Raw genomic sequence first — 8,374 nt, forward strand, 5'->3', positions numbered from 1 at the left:
GCCTTCTCAAGAAAGATTCGTAGTGGTGACCTCCCAGCAAGAGCTAAGCATCCGTCACCGGGAGTGCGTGTGTGTGCTGCTTGCACCCTTGGGCTGGATGCATGCTAATTTGCCCCATTGTTTCGGGGTGAGTGGCTTTCCAGCACTTCCGAACAAAGCCTTTTTGCATAAGCTTCTGTCTGTACAATTATTTTATGTTCACATCATTCCATCATCCTATCTTTATTCCTGATATAAGAGGGGATGGAAACGTCTTTGTTTTCTTGTTATACTGGGGATTACAGGCTGGATTTAGCGTGTTAGCAAGGACACTCCTCTTTCATTAAATCCCATTTGACAAATGTTTGGGACCATAGGATTGATCAGCCCTTTGCACTGCTCATCCTAGCTTTAACTTTCAAAGGGGCACTATCTTCAAACCATGTTGATTCAACAAGAAACCAATCTGCAGCAATTGACTGTGCATGCAAAGTATTGCAGGGATGCATGAAGAAGTAAAACTGAGAGGCATAGTCTCAGGCATATTATTGAAGCCGTGGTAGAAGAATGCATTAATTTTGCTCATTAAGCTGTAGGACAGCACTGATAATGCCATTCTGTATTTTGGAGAGTTCACTTTTTAAGTTTTGGCGGCGCATTTACAAACTCCTTTCAAAAATACCTTGTTATTTTATACCCACTGAGCTTCCATCCAGGGACATCTGAGGACTACAGTATTCATTGCTGGCAAGCTCTATGCTGAAATTAAAAAAGTGAAACTTGGGCAACAAAAGGGAGAAGTGGAACGAGTCATTGTTCTGCTGTGCCTTATACTGCAAAATACTAAAAAATTAAGGTCATTGTTTTTAGCATCGTCAAACCAGGCTTGATCTGAAAGTAGTGACAAGTATATTAGAAAGTTTTCACCATCGTGTGTATCATGTTAGAGTCAAGTTCTGTATTGCCTGCTAACAGCTCAAGAGCATGAACAGACCAAAAGTGGTTTTTTTAACAACAGGCAAACTGTTACACATCAGTGAAGATAGCTACGACTGTTTAGACATAATGCATAGATTAGAAATTGCTGGATGCTAAAGGCAGAAAGAAACAATGCCATGATCTAGTTTGTCTTTCTGCCTAGTAAAGGCCACAGGACTCCTTGAAGGTTTTATATGATGCTATATCTTTCAGCAGATCTTCCAAAGCTGATGTTAAAATATTGTGACGGCAAAGCCACCACAGTGTTCAGTAAGCTGCTCCCATTGCTAAGTGCTCTCATGGTTAAAAAATTCCCCTTAATTTCTGGTGTGAATTCATCTAGCTTTGACTCCCAGTCGTTAGATCTTGGTTTACGTATGTCTTTGTTGAACTGAAGAGCTCTCCATCAAATTTCTGTTTCCTGTGAAGGTTCTTGTATACTGTGGGCAAGTCACTCCTTAACCTTTTCTCTATTAAGCTAAACAGTCTGAGCTTCTTGAGCCTCTCACAATTGTTTTCTAATCCTCCCAGTGTTTTCTAGTCCTTCAGCCATTCTCTTGGCTCTTTAATTTATCAACAACCTCTTGAAACATAGGCACCAGAACCAGAATCACTATTCCATTAGTGGTCACACCAGCGCCACAGACAAAGATAATATTACCTTGGGCTTCTAGGCTGTATCTCCCTGTTTACATATCCTAAGGAGTGAAGCTACCCTTCCAGCTACAGAGCTAATGTGTAGCTGAGCATCCACCACCCTGCCATGTTCTTTCTGGAGCCATTTCTTCCCAGGAGAGAGTCCTCCCCTGCTGTAAGTATTCCCTACAGTCTGTTTACCCGAAGGTGTCTTTTTACACTTCCCCAGGCTTATTGTTTCCTTTGTGCATCAGTGCCCTGCTGTCACTATTTACCACCTTCCTGGTCCGTGTCAGCAGTGACTTCGTGTTTTCTAACAAGCGTTGAAAACATTAAATGGCATCCATCCATCCATCCAAGAAATACCACTCTGTTCCCAAATCCTCGATAAGGATTCCTGGTATAGAGTGAAAGATTACCAGCTGCCCTCCCCATCCTTCCTTGCTAAGAAGATCGTGCACTATAAACCACAGAGAAGATGCGATACCCTTAACTCTGCCCGACACTTCACATCTGTCATGCCCACTTCAGAGGGGGATTTTTCATCCAGGTTTTTCTTTCTACACTGTCCTGAGAAAGTACATAGCCCTGGGTTCAGAGAAGAGATGCTGGGAAATGATAGTCTCTACCAAGGAAGAGTTAAAACTCTTCTCTGCCTGATAAAATGATGTGCACTAATGCTGAGATGTATTTCACCAGGTGAAGGCTATTTATAGGAAGAGCAACGTTTGTTTCTTCACATTCAGATTTGTCGTTTTGGATAGCATTGCTGTGGCATCCTCAGATCAACAGGCTGCGTGGTGTTTATTATTTAGCATTAATTATCCTTGTCATTACTGCTGTGGGACTACTTTGGTCCTAGAGTGATGGGCAGAACCCATTTGTACAAGTAATGGTATAGGCCTGTCCTAAGGAATTCTAGGAGGGTTTTTTTCAAAAAGTAGAAATAATAAAAAACCCTCACTAGTTTTAAATTATTTATCGCTATGGATGCATTTAAATGGATTTCCCTGTAGTAGCCATAACATTTATTTTTCTCAATAGTTTTCAGTAGTTCTGGGAACTGTTTTTCACAGAAATGTCTAATTATTATCACTAGCAATTAAATTTATTTATTATGTTTTGCTGCTGCTGAAGGAGCTTCTCATGCCATTGACGTGCTCTCTTGTACACTCTCACCAAAGATGAATGGAGGTATAATTAAATTGCAAAATAAAATTGTCAGTGTTGACATTGTTCCTCTTTCATAGGGCAATTTGTTACCATCTGTGCTTTTTTCCAGTTTGAAATTATTTTGTTTGTTTTCTATTTTGTAGGTTTTGAACATACACTTTTTTGCCTTCTACCCCCTTTTTTTCATTCCTTCCCATCCATGAAAGGTCATTTCCATTCTGATAACTTTTCAAGAAAGCTTGCAGAGCATCAGCTACAGACTTGGTCTTAGCCTCTTCTGCCAGAATTTGTTCTTCCTTGGGGCAATTTGGAAAAATTGGTGCAGTGGAAAAAGAAAAATGAACAAGTGGAAAAGAATTCTCCACCCCAAAGAAAACATTAAACTTCATCCCTTTCGGTAGCAAAATGTAAAGAGATTTTTTTAAAAATAAGAGAAAGAGGGAAAGGGAATTTTTAAATCTTCAGTTCCGATGGAGAAAAAAGGGAAGTTTTGAACACCCAGAAGCATCTTCACAGAATGGTGGGGTTCTGAGATGGATAGAAAAAAAGCAAAAGCACGGGGGGGGTTGGAGGAAAAAGAAAAGCTTTAAATAGCAATTCTTTTTTTCTAGCGCTTGCTTTCTGCCCTTCTTTCATAGAGCATTAGGACACACAAGGGGTTAAAGGTCCAGGAAGAGAGCTAGGGAAGAAAAATCCCTCTGTTAATTGATCTGCCTGTCTGGTGACGAGGGCCAGCTGAAGCTTGTCAGAAACTGTATGAGCTGAATCAAGCTTGGGGCCCTAAGTAAAATACAGACACCTGGAGCGAGGAGGGGCTGGCTCGCTCTGTGTGCAGCTATTTAGTTGTTCTTTTAATGTAGGCAGGGAAGGGAAAGGGTCAAGCAGTGCTGAGCCTGGGCTTGAGGGATGTCAAATAGTTTTTCCACTGAAAAGAAACAAGGCTAAAGCCTGTTAATGGCATCTAATGCTATTATTGTGCGAGTCTGTGTGTACTTGTGGGCTTGCTGATATATGTTGGAGGCACGTTTTGGCAATTGAGGAGGCATTGTTGTTTGATGGTCTTACCCATAGGCATGTCACTGGGCAAGAAGCAGTGGGAATCTTAGTGAAATCTGTGCAACTCGATTTCAATTCGCGCTGTTCAGGGCAGCGTGCTCAGAGGGGATCCTTTACCTCCTGCCCTTCTCCCCTTGACGAAGGATGAAGTGATCCAGAATACATCCTAAACCCCATTTTTCTTTCTCCTTACTCTTCGGCTCTGCCTCCAGACCCCTCCACCGATGCAATCTGGCTATGATTCTGCATGCCACTTTGTTTGACCCTGATGACATAAGTTGACGCATGTACTTTTGAACCTTCCCAAGAATGAATAATATCCCTGCAATAAAATGAAATCCTAGCATTTTTAACCCGCCAAGCCCCTGCGATTGTTGGGGCCAGGCATGTCAAATGGTGGCTCAGCCGATGGACGCCTGAAATGGAAGTGGATAGATTTCAGCCCCCAAAACAAACAAGCCATTGAGAGCTGGCACTGGTCCGGTTTTCTCATGATACCTGTGATGAGTAAGTTTGAAAGACTGAAAGCTTTTTTCATGAGTAGTGGGAGAAGGGAGAGAGGGCTAAAGAAGAATAGAGAGACTTGCGGCTTCAGATTTTAAAGGTAGCAAGTAGCCTAGGAAAGCTCAGGGGCTGGAGGAGGCTCACTGGCTCTAAAGCTGTCAGCCGTCAGGGTTGCTTTGATCCTCATGGGTTAGGTATAACTTGAAATAGGTCTTTCCCTCCCCTTTGTCCCAAGTTCCCAAAATACTACACTTGAATTAAAGATGGGCCTCAAGGTTACGCCAAGTTCAAACTTCCGCCAAATTTAGAGAGGTCAAACCCAGAACTTTATTTGGGGATTTCTATGCTTTTTGAAGACTTCCATATACCTGGCTGAGCCCAGGCCCTATAAATGAGAACTGAACTACATCATCATCATTATTAATGTTAGATCTTAAGACTTAGCTATGCCATCCCGGCAGCTTTCCCATTTAGTGCCCAGACATGCCAAGAGCAGACCAGAAGTGTGACATGAGCAGAGCCCTCTTCTCCGACAGAAGCTGCCAAGCTTCTCCTTAAAGTCCTTAAACCCTGGCAAGGCACTGTGAAGTACTGAAATCATCTGTGTTGAAGGAGGTCTGTGCTTAACTCAGGATGCAGGAGGTAGTGTTTTGCTGAATAGTGCAGTAACTGTGCGTGACTGAAATAGAAACTACCAGTATTTACTTGTGTATGGTTTTTGTTGGATGCTGTGCCTCCTTTTCCTCTGGACTTGCAGTACTATCTGTCAGCGGAGCAGAAGGTTTGCCTAACCGTGATAAATGTACATATTTGTATCTAAATATTGCATTGAAAGCAGCAAGAACAAATACACGTACACTGGAAGAAGATTAGGTCTCTGTTTGCTTAGGTCATTCTCTTAATATAAAAAAAGTCAGGTTCACTTTTTTCATTCACTTAAAACAATAAGACTACCTTGAATCTGTCTTTCACACTTCGATGTTGTTTTGTTTCTTCAGGAGAGGCACTGAGGAGAACTGATTGCAGTTATTCTTGACATTTTAAATGGCCATCCTTTTCCTCTTGGATATGGTACCCAGATGTATAGTTAGAAAGTTAAAGTGGCTCAGCTAAAGATAAGGATGCTGTGAACTTCAGTTTTACAACTCCTGCCTTGGCCTCCCAGCCCAGCTGATTTAGTAGGAATGAGCTTGCCCCGCTCACAGAAATTCAACCGACAGGGGAAAAAGGGGGGAGAAAAATAACAGTACTCCACAGACCTCCACTCCAAATGCACATAGAAAGCTGCTTGACTGGGATGTGAGGAGCAATCCTGGCTCTGCAGCCTGCCCTAACGCAGGGGGCCGGGGGAGCTGCCCAGGGCAGAGAAGCCAGGTCCAGCCTGGGCAGCGCGATGGGCAGGAGCTGGGGTGGCCTGGTTTGAGAAATGCAGGAGATGGGAAAGATAATAAAAGGAAAGTGTGGTGAACAGATTGCTCGAGCAGAATATTTTAGTTTAATAAAAAAAAAAAAAAAAAAAAAAATCCATGGACAACCCCCTCCCCTAAGCCTACAGTCCCCTGTACGAGGCTGATGAAATTTATATGAGAGCGAGAGACATAATGAAAGAAATTGTTTATTTGTTTGTTTGCCTTTATAAAACCCATTTGGGAGGAACATCAACGAATATACCATACATCAGTTATCTGCCTTATACCAGTTACACTGATGCTTGAGACGTCCTTTGTTAGAAATTAATGTATGTAATAAAGTTTTACATTTTTCATATGTTTTGAAGTATGTGGGCCATAATTCTTTTGACTGCATAATTACTTTTTGTACACAAGAAAAATGAGGTGCTTAGACCTAAGTAAATAACCTCAAAACAAACCAAGAAAAACAGTTGCATCTTTTTTATCTTCTGGGTCTTGCACAATAAATATTTTGTTAGAAACTTTAAAAAAAAAAAAAGTTATATATCGTCAATATAATTTCAGTTAAAAAAACCCCAACCCCCTCTAGGATCACATTGAAAAATACACTGAAGTTAGCGAGGAAAAGAAATGTATTATTTTGTGACATTTTCAGGTACAGAAGAAAATAATAGTTTCTGGAAGGGTTTGCCTGGTTAATCATTTTAGCTGAGTTTTTACCTCTCTTCACTTCTGCTCCATCAAAAAGCTCTAGTAAATGAATTTCACTGGATCTGAGATCATTTAGTGCTCTCACTTTTCTGCCACCATTCCCTTTAGCTGAGCCTGAAGCCACGACTGAAGAGCCAGAGCGATGCATGGCCGTGTGAGAAGGGCAGCCCGGTTGAACCAGGCAGCAACGGAGAAACCCGCTGCAAATCAAGCTGGCTTCGTTTTGACTGCTGATGGCAGGCTTTGGAACATGGTGAGATAACCTCCCAGAAGTCAGGAGGCTGGCATGCATGTCATGCCGGTATGAGAGAGGGTTGTGTTCCAGGGGGTTTTTTCATAATTCAAGACTCCTTATTTTTTTTTTTTTTTTTTGCCGATGTGGTTTTCTGAGCTTTCTGGATTGTGATAGTTTGGGTTTGTGAGGAGCTCTTTTTTTTATTCTTCCTGAGGACCGGAAGACTTTTAGAAGACTTTCAAAGAAAAAAAAAAAAAAGGATTTGCAGGGATGGCAGCAGCAGCTTAGATTCCCCAACCTGTAAGGAGCTTTTTTTAGGGGGTGCAAGTGGTTGCTCTGGCCATGGACCACTGGCAGCAGCTCAGTCCCTCAAGGAAAGGAGGCCTGGAAAAGGTCACAGCTGGTTTACCTCTTCTAATCCTTAAGCACTGAACTAATGTCAGCTCAGGGTCACGTATATACAGAGATAGGAAAAGAGGAGGCTGGAATGCTTTGCAAAAAAAAATCGCGATATGCTTTTTTAAACTAAACTGAAATAAGCTACTCTTTGGCAGAAATCAGGGAATCACACCAGCTTTGGCACTGGCTTAAATAAATCAATTAAAGTACTGATTTAAGTTAAACCAATATGCTAGCAAGGCCTTAGGTTTTCATCTTCCAAAGACTTATGTGCATGCTTGGCTGAACAGTGGGAGTGATTATCTGTATAATTCATGGTAGGAATACGGCCTTATTATTTAAGGATTCAGCTTTATAATATATACTGTATTTGCAGATCGTTGCCTCTGTACAGGGTTTCTGTGGATTTGGAGCCACTTGCTCTGGGTAAAATATATTTCCAACTCCTCCACCCACCCCATACGCTCTCACGGTCAGGACTGTCGGCTCTCCCTCCTGGTCCCCATGAATCGCACTGGTGGTGCTGGTGAGGGACGCGCTGCTTCTGCGGAGCCAGGCCATTTTTTATAAATATGTAAATAAAATTTACCTCCTTCTGCTGACCCCTCGAAGGGCCATTTTTGGCCTGCAGCAAATATTTATGTGCGAGCTGTAAACCCCTGAAACTGTGGGGTTATAGTGGAAATGCTGACAGAGTATTAAGAGACCTTTAACCCTTGGTTTAGCTGGCCCTGCTATAATTACAGGTCTGTCTGTTATTTTCAATAGCACTCGTCATGACCTTGCCTCTATTTTTTAATTATAGTAGAACTTGTGAAAGGAATTATTACTAAGTTGGGGGTTCCCCCTCTCTCTAAATTCAATCTTTATTAAACATGTAAACCGCTGAAGAGGCAGGATTGGGCTAATAGCCTTTTCCCTCCCTTCCCCTCCCTCCTTTCTGGATTGCAGTTGAAGTTGTGCCTAAGCCCTGAGTAAAATGAATGCTGTGATTTGAGCCTCCTGAGTCTCCCATGAACACTGAAACTGGCTGTACAATAAGCATCAAAGGTTAATGAACGAGGGAAAAAAGCTGACATTTTATTTGGTAATGGTTCTGGTGGTTGAAATCCAAATGGAAAAGATGAGATCCAGGAGGAGGTCGCCTTTTCTTTTCTCCTTCCCTCCCTTTTTTTTCTGAAACGTCTGCGTCTGGAGGAGGCAGGTCCTATCGGACCCCAGAAATGCCTCTTTAAAAATGTTTGTGATCGCAAACAACTGGGCCGTAGCTTGCAGTTTAAGGAGAGCAGCT

Source organism: Egretta garzetta, unplaced genomic scaffold (assembly GCF_000687185.1).
Source record: "Egretta garzetta isolate BGI_Z169 unplaced genomic scaffold, ASM68718v1 scaffold457, whole genome shotgun sequence".
NCBI classification, from domain to species: Eukaryota; Metazoa; Chordata; class Aves; order Pelecaniformes; family Ardeidae; genus Egretta; species Egretta garzetta.